The sequence below is a fragment of the Oncorhynchus nerka genome, linkage group LG7 (genome assembly GCF_034236695.1).
Source record: "Oncorhynchus nerka isolate Pitt River linkage group LG7, Oner_Uvic_2.0, whole genome shotgun sequence".
In the NCBI taxonomy this organism is placed as follows: domain Eukaryota; kingdom Metazoa; phylum Chordata; class Actinopteri; order Salmoniformes; family Salmonidae; genus Oncorhynchus; species Oncorhynchus nerka.
The window spans coordinates 87,343,886-87,357,298 of NC_088402.1; the positions used below are offsets into that span (position 1 = coordinate 87,343,886).

At 42.2% G+C, this 13,413-nt stretch overlaps 1 protein-coding gene across 1 annotated transcript in view; it reads right to left on the minus strand.

Moving 5' to 3' along the window:
• The window catches only part of LOC115124835 (copine-8-like), a 255,346-nt gene that overhangs the window by 27,320 nt on the left and 214,613 nt on the right, over positions 1-13,413 (minus strand). The window lies entirely within an intron of this gene.

Here is a 13,413-nt window from a genome sequence, read left to right on the forward strand (position 1 = left end):
GCCTTTCTCTTGTGAGCCAGGTCTGCCTATGGCAACCTTTCTCAATAGCAAGGATATACCTTTCTCAATAGCAAGGATATGCTCACTGAGTCTGTACATAGTCAAAGCATTCCTTCCTTTTGGGCCAGTCACAGTGGTCAGGTATTCTGTCACTGTATACTCTCTGTTTAGGGCCAGTATTCTAGTTTACTCTGTTTTTTTGGTTAATTCTTTCCAATGTATCAAGTAATTTTATACTCATGATTTGGTTGGGTCTAAATGTGTTGCTGTCCTGGGTCTCTGTCGGGTCTGTTGGTGATTGTGAACAGAGCCCCAGTGGTGTTTTACATTGTACACAGAGGATATTTTTTGCAGAATTCTACATGCAGTCTCATTTTGGTGTTTGTCCCATTTTGTGAATTCTTGGTCTCTCTCTCTCTCTCTAACTCTCTCTCTCCTACAAAGTTACAGTTACATCCTAGTGGCTCGGCTTGAAGATATAATCCTCCCCATCTGTCCAGGAGACCACCTCAATTACTCAGAAGCCATCACTCTGCTCTCTGCTTCAGCTCTCACCTGGGAGAAAAGCACCGACCGAACCGACCAAGCCGGCTTTCCTGTTCAACCGAGTCGGCGCCTCAAAAAAAAAAACATATTTATTTTATATATGTTTTATTTTTCATCCTTCTCCCAGGAGCATAAGATAAATGAATTCACAGTAGCAGCAGAGAAGCAGCCCGTCTGGCTTCCAAGCCCAGTTAGGCAGCAAGCCAGTCCAACTACATGCATGGCCACACATCTGGATGGCTTCGCTTGGCTGGACTTCACCCTTACCACTTTTAAGACTTTTAAGACTTATAAGACGTGTTTGACTGACAGGACAGCAATTACTACGAACATTGACATACACTGAGTATACCAAACATTAGGAACACTTTTCTAATTTTTTATTTTTTATTTTTTTATTTCACCTTTATTTAACCAGGTAGGCTAGTTGAGAACAAGTTCTCATTTGCAACTGCGACCTGGCCAAGATAAAGCATAGCAGTGTGAACAGACAACACAGAGTTACACATGGAGTAAACAATTAACAAGTCAATAACACAGTAGAAAAAAAAGGGAGTCTATATACATTGTGTGCAAAAGGCATGAGGAGGTAGGCGAATAATTACAATTTTGCAGATTATTAACACTGGAGTGATAAATGATCAGATGGTCATGTACAGGTAGAGATATTGGTGTGCAAAAGAGCAGAAAAGTAAATAAATAAAAACAGTATGGGGATGAGGTAGGTAAAAATGGGTGGGCTATTTACCGATAGACTATGTACAGCTGCAGCGATCAGTTAGCTGCTCAGATAGCAGATGTTTGAAGTTGGTGAGGGAGATAAAAGTCTCCAACTTCAGCGATTTTTGCAATTCGTTCCAGTCACAGGCAGCAGAGAACTGGAACGAAAGGCAGCCAAATGAGGTGTTGGCTTTAGGGATGATCAGTGAGATACACCTGCTGGAGTGCGTGCTACGGGTGGGTGTTGCCATCGTGACCAGTGAACTGAGATAAGGCGGAGCTTTACCTAGCATGGACTTGTAGATGACCTGGAGCCAGTGGGTCTGGCGACGAATATGTAGCGAGGGCCAGCCGACTAGAGCATACAGGTCACAGTGGTGGGTGCTATAAGGTGCTTTAGTGACAAAACGGATGGCACTGTGATAAACTGCATCCAGTTTGCTGAGTAGAGTGTTGGAAGCAATTTTGTAGATGATATCGCCGAAGTTGAGGATCGGTAGGATAGTCAGTTTGAGTATTGAGTTAAACCCCTCTCCCATTTTCCCCCATGAATAGCATCAATTCGTCGAGGCCTCGACGAATTGGTGTTGAAAGGTGTCAAAAGGGTTCCACAGGGATGCTGGCCCATGTTGACTCTACAAGGTGTCAAAAGGGTTCCACAGGGATGCTGGCCCATGTTGACTCTACAAGGTGTCGAAAGGGTTCCACAGGGATGCTGGCCCATGTTGACTCTACAAGGTGTCGAAAGGGTTCCACAGGGATGCTGGCCCATGTTGACTCTACAAGGTGTCGACAGGGATGGGTTCTCTACAGGGATTCCACAGGGATGCTGGCCCATGTTGACTCTACAAGGTGTCGAAAGCGTTCCACAGGGATGCTGGCCCATGTTGACTCTACAAGGTGTCGAAAGCGTTCCACAGGGATGCTGGCCCATGTTGACTCTACAAGGTGTTGAAAGGGTTCCACAGGGATGCTGGCCCATGTTGACTCTACAAGGTGTCGAAAGGGTTCCACAGGGATGCTGGCCCAAGTTGACTCTACAAGGTGTTGAAAGCGTTCCACAGGGATGCTGGCCCATGTTGACTCTACAAGGTGTCGAAAGGGTTCCACGGGGATGCTGGCCCATGTTGACTCTACAAGGTGTTGAAAGGGTTCCACAGGGATGCTGGCCCATGTTGACTCCAATACTTCCCACAGTTGTGTCACGTTGGCTGGATGTCCCTTGGGTGGTGGACCATTCTTGATACACACAGGAAACTGTTGAGCATGAAAAACCCAGCAGCATGGAGTTCCTGATACAAACCGGTGTGCCTGGCACCTACTACCATACCCAGTTCAAAGGCACTTAAATCTTTTGTCTTGCCTATTCACCCTCTGAATGGCACGCATACATAATCCATGTCTCAATTGTCTCAAGGCTTAAAAATCCTTCTTTAACCTGTCTGCCCCCCTTCATCTACACGGATTGAAGTGGATTTAACAAGTGACATCAATAAGGGATCATAGCTTTCACCTGGATTCACCGGGTCAGTCTGTCATGGAAAGAGCGGGAGTTCGTAAAATGTTTTGTACAGTCAGTGTATGTGTGTACGTACAGTTGAAGTCAGAAGTTTAAGTTAAGTTTAAGCCAAATACATTTAAACTCAGTTATTCACAATTCCTGACATTTAATCCTAGTAAAAAATGCCCTGTCTTAGGTCAGTTAGGATAACCAATTTATTTTAAGAATGTGAAATGTCAGAATAATAGTAGAGAGAGTGATTTATTTCAGCTTTTATTAATTTCATCACATTCCCAGTGGGTCAGAAGTTTACATACACTCAATTAGTATTTGGCAGCATTGTCTTTAAATTGTTTAATTTGGGTCAAATGTTTTGGGTAGCCTTCCACAAGCTTCCCACAATAAGGTGGGTGAATTTTGGCCCATTCCTTCTGACAGAGCTGGTGTAATTGAGTCAGGTTTATAGGGCTCCTTGCTCGCACACGCTTTTTCAGTTCTGCCCACACATTTTTATAGGATTGAGGTCAGGGCTTTGTGATGGCCACTCCAATAGCTTGACTTTGTTGTCCTTAAGCTGCTTTGCCACAACTTTGGAAGTATGCTTGTGGTCAGTGTCCATTTGGAAGATCCATTTGCGACAAAGCTTTCATTTTCCTCCCTCATGAAGCCATCTATTTTGTGAAGTGCACCAGTCCCCCCTGCAGCAAAGTACCCACACAACATGATGCTGCCATCCCCGTGCTTCACCATTGGGATGGTGTTCTTTCGGCTTGCAAGCCTCCCACTTTTTCCTCCAAACATAACGATGGTCATTATAGCCAAACAGTTCTGTTTTTTATCATCAGACCAGAGGACATTTCTCCAAAAAGTACGATCTTTTTCCCCATGTGTAGTTGCAAACCGTAGTCTGGCTTTTTGATGGCGGTTTTGGAGTAGTGGCTTCTTTCTTTCTGAGCGGCCTTTCAGGTTATGTCGATATAGGACTTGTTTTACTGTGGATATAGATACTTTGTACCTGTTTCCTCCAGCATCTTCACAAGGTCCTTTGCTGTTGTTCTGGGATTAATTTGCACTTTTCACACCAAAGTACGTTCATCTCTAGGAGACAGAACGCGTCTCCTTCCTGAGCGATATGACGGCTACGTGGTCCCATGGTGTTTATACTTGCGTGCTATTGTTTGTACAGATGAACGTGGTACCTTCAGGCATTTGGAAATTGCTCCCAAGGATGACCCAGACTTGTGGAGGTCTACAATTTGTTTTCTGAGGTCTTGGCCTGATTTATTTTGATTTTCCCATGATGTCAAGCAGAGGCACTGAGTTTGAAGGTAGGCAATAAAATACATCCACAGGTACACCTCCAATTGACACAAATTATGTCAATTAGCCTATCAGAAGCTTCTAATACCATGACATATTTTTCTGGAATTTTCCAAGCTGTTTAAAGTCACAGTCAACTTAGTGTATATAAACTTCTGACCCACTGGAATTGTGATACAGTGAATTATAAGTGAAATAATCTGTCTGTAAACAATTGTTGGAAAAATGACTTGTGTCATGCACAAAGTAGATGTCCTAACCGACTTGCCAAAACTATAGTTTGTTTTACAAGAAATTTGTGGAATGGTTGAAAAATTAGTTTTATGGGGGCAGCATTTTCACTTTTGGATGAATAGCGTGCCCAGAGTGAACTGCCTCATACTCTGTCCCAGATGCTAATATTTGCATATTATTAGTAGTATTGGATAGAGAACACTCTGACTTTCTAAAACTGTTTGAATAATGTCTGTGAGTATAACAGAACTCATATGGCAGGCGAAACCTGAGAAAAATCCAACCAGGAAGTGGGACATCTGAGGTTTGTAGTTTTTCAAAGCTTGGCCTATCGAATACACATTGAGATATGGATGAGGTTGCACTTCCTAGAGCTTCCACTAGATGTCAACCGTCTTTTGAAACTTGAATGAGGATTCTACTATAAAGGAGGGGCTCATGAGACCTCTTTGAGTCAGCGGTCTGGCAGAGACCTTGGTCTCATGACTCACCCTCCCAACAGAGTTACCTCTCGTTCCAGTGCTTTTCTGAAGACAAAGGAATTCTCCGGTTGGAACATTATTGATGTTTTATGTTAAAAACATCCTAACGATTGATTCCATACATCGTTGGACATGTTTCTAAAGGACTGTAACGGAACTTTTCGAGTTCTTGTCTGGATGAAATGCTCGCGCCTCATGTAGATGGATTACTGGGCCGAACACGCTAACAGCAAGTGGCTATTTGGACATAAATGATGGAGCTTTATGGAACAAATCAGTCATTTATTGTCAAACTGAGATTTCTGGGAGTGCTTTCTGATGAAGATCATCAAAGGTAAGTGAATATTTATGGTGTTGTTTCTAGCTTTGTTGATTCCAAAATGGCGGATATTCCTCTGGCTGTTTTGGGCTCTGAGCGCCGTTCTCAGATTATGATCACAACGAGATACAGATTATGCTTTTTCCGTAAAGTTTTAAAAAAATCTGACACAGCGGTTGCATTAAGGAGAAGTCTATCTTTAATTCTGTGAACAACACTAGTATCTTTTATCAATGTTTATTATGAGTATTTCTGCAAAATCACTGGATGTTTTGGAATCAAAACATTACTGCATGTAAACTGAGATTTTTGGATATAAATATGCACATTATCAAACAAAACATACATGTATTGTGTAACATGATGTCCTATGAGTGTCATCTGATGAAGGTCATCAAAGGTTAGTGATTCATTTGTATCTATATTTCTGCTTTTTGTGACTCCTATCTTTGGCTGGAAAATCTTTCATTTGCTGTTTTGGACTTGTTAATGTGTGAAAGTCTTATCTACCAACATAGACAGGGCTCTAACTCCTCTAGCTCCACAATGAAATAGGGTGCAGGCCAGGCAGCAGGCTGTTAGCCAGCCTGCCAGCATAGTGGAGTCTGCCACTAGCACAGTCAGTGTAGTCAGCTCAGCTATCACCATTGAGACCGTGTCTGTGCCTCGACCTAGCAATCTCACTAGGATAAAGACCACCTCCATTCCTGTCAGTATTGAAAGAGATCATGATACCTCACATCTCAAAATAGGGCTACTTAATGTTAGATCCCTTACTTCAAAGGCAATTATAGTCAATGAACTAATCACTGATTATAATCTTGATGTGATTGGCCTGACTGAAACATGGCTTAAGCCTGATTAATTTACTGTGTTAAATGAGGCCTCACCTCCTGGCTACACTAGTGACCATATCCCCCGTGCATCCCGCAAAGCCGGAGGTGTTGCTAACATTTACGATAGCAAATTTCAATTTACAAAAAAAAATAATACGTTTTCGTCTTTTGAGCTTCTAGTCATGAAATCTATGCAGCCTACTCAATCACTTTTTATAGCTACTGTTTACAGGCCTCCTGGGCCATATACAGCGTTCCTCACTGAGTTCCCTGAATTCCTATCGGACCTTGTAGTCATAGCAGATAATATTCTAATCTTTGGTGACTTTAATATTCACATGGAAAAGTCCACAGACCCACTCCAAAAGGCTTTCGGAGCCATCATCGACTCAGTGGGTTTTGTCCAACATGTCTCTGGACCCACTCACTGTCACAGTCATACGCTGGACCTAGTTTTGTCCCATGGAATAAATGTTGTGGATCTTAACCTCTTCAACCTATGGGGGCGCTATGTCATTATTGGATAAAAAAACGTGCCCGTTTTAAGCGCAATATTTTGTCACGAAATTATGCTCGACTATGCATATAAAGAAAACACTCTAACGTTTCCAAAACTGCAAAGATATTATCTGTGAGTGCCCCAGAACTGATGCTACAGGCGAAACCAAGATGAAACTTCAAACAGGAAATGAGCAGGATTTTTGACGCTCTGTTTTTCATTGTCTCCTTATATGGCTGTGAAAGCGCCACGAATTAGCCTGCCCTTTCTATCGTTTCTCCAAGTTGTCTGCAGCATTGTGACGTATTTGTAGGCATATCATTGGAAGATTGGCCATAAGAGACTACATTTACCAGGGGTCCGCCCGGTGTCCTTTGTTGAAATTGTTGCGTAATCTCCAAGCTGCTCGCATTCATCCATGTGATTGAGACAGAGAGGAGACTTCCAGAAATGATATATCATGAAGAGATATGTGAAAAACACCTTGAGGATTGATTCTAAACAACGTTTACCATGTTTCAGTCGATATTATGGAGTTAATGTGGAAGAAAGTTTGGCGTTTGGATGAATGAATTTTCGTTTTTTTTTGGTAGCCAAACATGACGCAGAAAACGGACCGATTTCTCCTGCACAAATAATCTTTCAGGGAAAACTGAACATTTGCTATCTAACTGAGTCTCCTCATTGAAAACATCCGAAGTTCTTCAAAGGTAAATTATTTTATTTGAATGGTTTTCTGGTTTTTGTGAAAATGTTGCCTGCTGAATGCTAACGCTAAATGCTAACGCTAAATGCTAATGCTAGCTATCAATACAGTTACACAAATGCTTGTTCTGCTATGGTTGAGAAGCATATTTTTGAAAATCTGAGATGACAGTGTTGTTAACAAAAGGCTAAGCTTGAGAGCTAGCATATTGATTTCATTTCATTTGCGATTTTCATGAATAGTTAACGTTGTGTTATGCTAATGAGCTTGCTGATAGATTTACACAATCCTGGATTTAAAAAAAATTCTTAGCTAAACGTGACACAAAATGGAGCGATTTCTCCTAAACAAATAATCTTTCAGGAAAAACTGAACATTTGCTATCTAACTGAGAGTCTCCTCATTGAAAACATCAGAAGTTCTTCAAAGGTAAATGATTTTATTTGAATGGTTTTCTGGTTTTTGTGAAAATGTTGCCTGCTGAATGCTAACGCTAAATGCTATGCTAACGCTAAATGCTGTTACACAAATGCTTGTTTTGCTATGGTTGAGAAGCATATTTTTTTAAATCTGAGATGACAGTGTTGTTAACAAAAGGCTAAGCTTGAGAGCTAGCATATTTATTTAATTTCATTTGCGATTTTCATGAATAGTTAACGTTGCGTTATGGTAATGAGCTTGAGGCTGTATTCATGATCCCGGATCCGGGATGGCTCGATGCAAGAAGTTAATGTTTTTCCTCATAATCCTGGACTATCGGACCACCATTTTATTACGTTTGCAATTGCAACAAATAATCTGCTCAGACCCCAACCAAGGAACATCAAAAGTCGTGCTATCATTTCACAGACAACACAAAGATTCCTTGATGTCCTTCCAGATTCCCTCTGTCTACCCAAGGACGCCAGAGGACAAAAATCAGTTAACCACCTAACTGAGGAACTCAATTTAACCTTGCGCAATACCCTAGATGCAGTTGCACCCCTAAAAACTAAAAACATTTCTCATAAGAAACTAGCTCCCTGGTACACAGAAAATACCCGAGCTCTGAAGCAAGCTTCCAGAAAATTGGAACGGAAATGGCGCCACACCAAACTGGAAGTCTTCCGACTAGCTTGGAAAGACGGTACCGTGCAGTACCGAAGAGCCCTTACTGCTGCTCGATCATCCTATTTTTCTAACTTAATTGAGGAAAATAAGAACAATCCGAAATTCCTTTTTGATACTGTCGCAAAGCTAACTAAAAAGCAGCATTCCCCAAGAGAGGATGACTTTCACTTTAGCAGTGATAAATTCATGAACTTCTTTGAGGAAAAGATTTTGATTATTAGAAAGCAAATTACGGACTCCTCTTTAAATCTGCGTATTCCTTCAAAGCTCAGTTGTCCTGAGTCTGCACAACTCTCCCAGGACCTAGGATCAAGAGAGACGCTCAAGTGTTTTAGTAATATATCTCTTGACACAATGATGAAAATAATCATGGCCTCTAAACCTTCAAGCTGCATACTGGACCCTATTCCAACTAAACTACTGAAAGAGCTGCTTCCTGTGCTTGGCCCTCCTATGTTGAACATAATAAACGGCTCTCTATCCACCGGATGTGTACCAAACTCACTAAAAGTGGCAGTAATAAAGCCTCTCTTGAAAAAGCCAAACCTTGACCCAGAAAATATAAAAAACTATCGGCCTATATCGAATCTTCCATTCCTCTCAAAATTTTTATAAAAGGCTGTTGCGCAGCAACTTACTGCCTTCCTGAAGACAAACAATGTATACGAAATGCTTCAGTCTGGTTTTAGACCCCATCATAGCACTGAGACGGCACTTGTGGAGGTGGTAAATGACATTTTAATGGCATCGGACCGAGGCTCTGCATCTGTCCTCGTGCTCCTAGACCTTAGTGCTGCTTTTGATACCATCGATCACCACATTCTTTTGAAGAGATTGGAAACCCAAATTGGTATACACGGACAAGTTCTGGCCTGGTTTAGATCTTATCTGTCGGAAAGATATCAGTTTGTCTCTGTGAATGGTTTGTCCTCTGACAAATCAACTGTAAATTTCGGTGTTCCTCAAGGTTCTGTTTTAGGACCACTATTGTTTTCACTATATATTTTACCTCTTGGGGATGTTATTCGAAAACATAATGTTAACTTTCACTGCTATGCGGATGACACACAGCTGTACATTTCAATGAAACATGGTGAAGCCCCAAAATTGCCCTTGCTAGAAGCATGTGTTTCAGACATAAGGAAGTGGATGGCTGCAAACTTTCTACTTTTAAACTCGGACAAAACAGAGATGCTTGTTCTAGGTCCCAAGAAACAAAGAGATCTTCTGTTGAATCTGACAATTAATCTTAATGGTTGTACAGTCGTCTCAAATAAAACTGTGAAGGACCTCTGCGTTACTCTGGACCCTGATCTCTCTTTTCAAGACCATTTCATGGACAGTTTTTTTCCATCTACGTAACATTGCAAAAATCAGAAACTTTCTGTCCAAAAATGATGCAGAAAAATCTATCCATGCTTTTGTCACTTCTAGGTTAGACTACTGCAATGCTCTACTTTCCGGCTACCCGGATAAAGCACTAAATAAACTTCAGTTGGTGCTAAATACGGCTGCTAGAATCCTGACTAGAACCAAAAATTTGATCATATTCCTCCAGTGCTAGCCTCTCTACACTGGCTTCCTGTCAAAGCAAGGGCTGATTTCAAGGTTTTACTGCTAACCTACAAAGCATTACATGGGCTTGCTCCTACCTATCTCTCTGATTTGGTCCTGCCGTACATATCTACACGTACACTACGGTCACAAGACGCAAGCCTCCTAATTGTCCCTAGAATTTCTAAGCAAAGGGCTTTCTCCTATAGAGCTCCATTTTTATGGAACGGTCTGCCTACCCATGTCAGAGACGCAAACTCGGTCTCAATCTTTAAGTCTTTACTGAAGACTCATCTCTTCAGTGGGTCATATGATTGAGTGTGAAGGTGGCCCAGGAGTGGGAAGGTGAACGGAAAGGCTCTGGAGTAACGAACCGCCCTTGCTGTCTCTGCCTGGCCGGTTCCCCTCTTTCCACTGGGATTCTCTGCCTTTAACCCTATTACAGAGGCTGAGTCACTGGCTTACTGGGGCTCTCTCATGCCGTCCCTGGAAGGGGTGCGTCACCTGAGTGGGTTGATTCACTGATGTGGTCATCCTGTCTGGGTTGGCGCCCCCCCTTGGGTTGTGCATGGCGGAGATCTTTGTGGTCTATACTCAGCCCTGTCTCAGGATGGTAAGTTGGTGGTTGAAGATATCCCTCTAGTGGTGTGGGGGCTGTGCTTTGGCAAAGTGGGTGGGGTTATATCCTTCCTGTTTGGCCCTGTCCGGGGGTGTCCTCAGATGGAGCCACAGTGTCTCCTGACCCCTCCTGTCTCAGCCTCCAGTATTTATGCTGCAGTAGTTTATGTGTCGGGGGGCTAGGGTCAGTTTGTTATATCTGGAGTACTTCTCCTGTCCTATTCGGTGTCCTGTGTGAATCTAAGTGTGCGTTCTCTAATTCTCTCCTTCTCTCTTTCTTTCTCTCTCTCGGAGGACCTGAGCCCTAGGACCATGCCCCAGGACTACCTGACATGATGACTCCTTGCTGTCCCCAGTCCACCTGGCCATGCTGCTGCTCCAGTTTCAACTGTTCTGCCTTATTATTATACGACCATGCTGGTCATTTATGAACATTTGAACATCTTGGCCATGTTCTGTTATAATCTCCACCCGGCACAGCCAGAAGAGGACTGGCCACCCCACATAGCCTGGTTCCTCTCTAGGTTTCTTCCTAGGTTTTGGCCTTTCTAGGGAGTTTTTCCTAGCCACCGTGCTTCTACACCTGCATTGCTTGCTGTTTGGGGTTTTAGGCTGGGTTTCTGTACAGCACTTTGAGATATCAGCTGATGTACGAAGGGCTATATAAATACATTTGATTTGATTTGATTTGAAAGTTACATATTTCAAAAAATCATTTTTGAATTTCGTGCGCTGCCTTTTCAGCAGAATGTTGTCGAGGTGTTCCGCTAGCGGAACCCCTGCGCTAGAAAGGTTAATGACTCCAACCTAAGTGTATGTAAACTTCTGACTTCAACTGTATACTTAAACCATACGATAAACTGGAGCTACACAAATAAAACGGTGTTAAAAGTTAACCTGTTGCTTCTACTCGGGACGCTTGCGTCCCAACTAGAGCTCTGGAAATGCAAATGCGCTACGCTAAATGCTAATAGTATTAGTTAAAACTCAAAAGTTCAATAAAATACACATGCAGGGTATCGAATTAAAGCTACACTCGTTGTGAATCCAGGCAACAAGTCAGATTTTTAAAATGCTTTTCGGCGAAAGCATGAGAAGCTATTATCTGATAGCATGCAACACCCCAAAAGACCCACAGGGGACGTAAACAAAATAATTAGCATTTCGGCGTTACACAAACCGCACAATAAAATAGAAAACATTCATTACCTTTCACCATCTTCTTTGTTGGCACTCCTAGATGTCCCATAAACACTATTTGGATCTTTATTTCGATTAAATCGGTCCATATAAAGCCTAGATATCGTTATATGTAGACTGTGTGATAAACGAAAAAAACATAGTTTCAAAACGTAACGTCATTTTTTAAAATTCAAAAAGTCGACGATAAACTTTCACAAAACACTTCGAAATACGTTTGTAATGCAACTTTAGGTATTAGTAAACGTTAATAAGCGATAAAATTCATCAGGAGGCGATGTAAAGATCATTAGCTGTCCGTCTGGAAAAAAGTCCGGCTAGAAACTCAACGAAAATATCCGGTCCTAGACCGGATTAGATACGGTGTCCTGCATGTGTTTGACCAAGAAAAAACTCGAAGGGAAATGACAAGACTCTAGACACCGTGTGGAAGCTGTAGGTACTGCAACCTCAGTCAATTAATTGTGGTTCACCTTTATCAATGGGATCAAGTAGCGCATGGATATATTTTCCCATTTTCAGTGATCAGTTTTTCCTGTGCTTTTCGATGTAAATGCCGTTCTGGTAAAGCCACAGCAGTGATTTAACCAGTTTTTTAAACGTCTGAGTGTTTTCTATCCACACAGACTAAGCAAATGCATATACTATATTCCTGGCATGAGTAGCAGGGCGCTGAAATGTTGCGCGATTTTTAACAGAATGTTCAAAAAAGTAGAGGGTCGACTGAAGAGGTTAAATTACACAACTAGACAGAAATACTGTATATTATTCTCAGTAGGCTTCATGGTAATGAACTATTAGCTCCTAGAGTGTGCAGCTCAGTAGGCTTAATGGTCAATAACTATTAGCTCCTAGAGTGTGCAGCTCAGTAGGCTTCATGGTAATGAACTATTAGCTCCTAGAGTGCGCAGCTCAGTAGGCTTCATGGTCAATAACTATTAGCTCCTAGAGTGTGCAGCTCAGTAGGCTTCATGGTCAATAACTATTAGCTCCTAGAGTGTGCAGCTCAGTAGGCTTCATGGTAAATAACTATTAGCTCCTAGAGTGTGCAGCTCAGTAGGCTTCATGGTCAATAACTATTAGCTCCTAGAGTGTGCAGCTCAGTAGGCTTCATGGTCAATAACTATTAGCTCCTAGAGTGTGCAGCTCAGTAGGCTTCATGGTGAATAACTATTAGCTCCTAGAGTGTGCAGCTCAGTAGGCTTCATGGTCAATAACTATTAGCTCCTAGAGTGTGCAGCTCAGTAGGCTTCATGGTCAATAACTATTAGCTCCTAGAGTGTGCAGCTCAGTAGGCTTCATGGAAATGAACTATTAGCTCCTAGAGTGCGCAGCTCAGTAGGCTTCATGGTCAATAACTATTAGCTCCTAGAGTGTGCAGCTCAGTAGGCTTCATGGTCAATAACTATTAGCTCCTAGAGTGTGCAGCTCAGTAGGCTTCATGGTCAATAACTATTAGCTCCTAGAGTGTGCAGCTCAGTAGGCTTCATGGTGAATAACTATTAGCTCCTAGAGTGTGCAGCTCAGTAGGCTTCATGGTGAATAACTATTAGCTCCTAGAGTGTGCAGCTCAGTAGGCTTCATGGTCAATAACTATTAGCTCCTAGAGTGTGCAGCTCAGTAGGCTTCATGGTCAATAACTATTAGCTCCTTTAGCTCCTAGAGTGCGCAGCTCAGTAGGCTTCATAACTATTAGCTCCTAGAGAGTGTGCAGCTCAGTAGGCTTCATGGTCTAGAGTGTGCAGCTCAGTAGGCTTCATGGTAATGA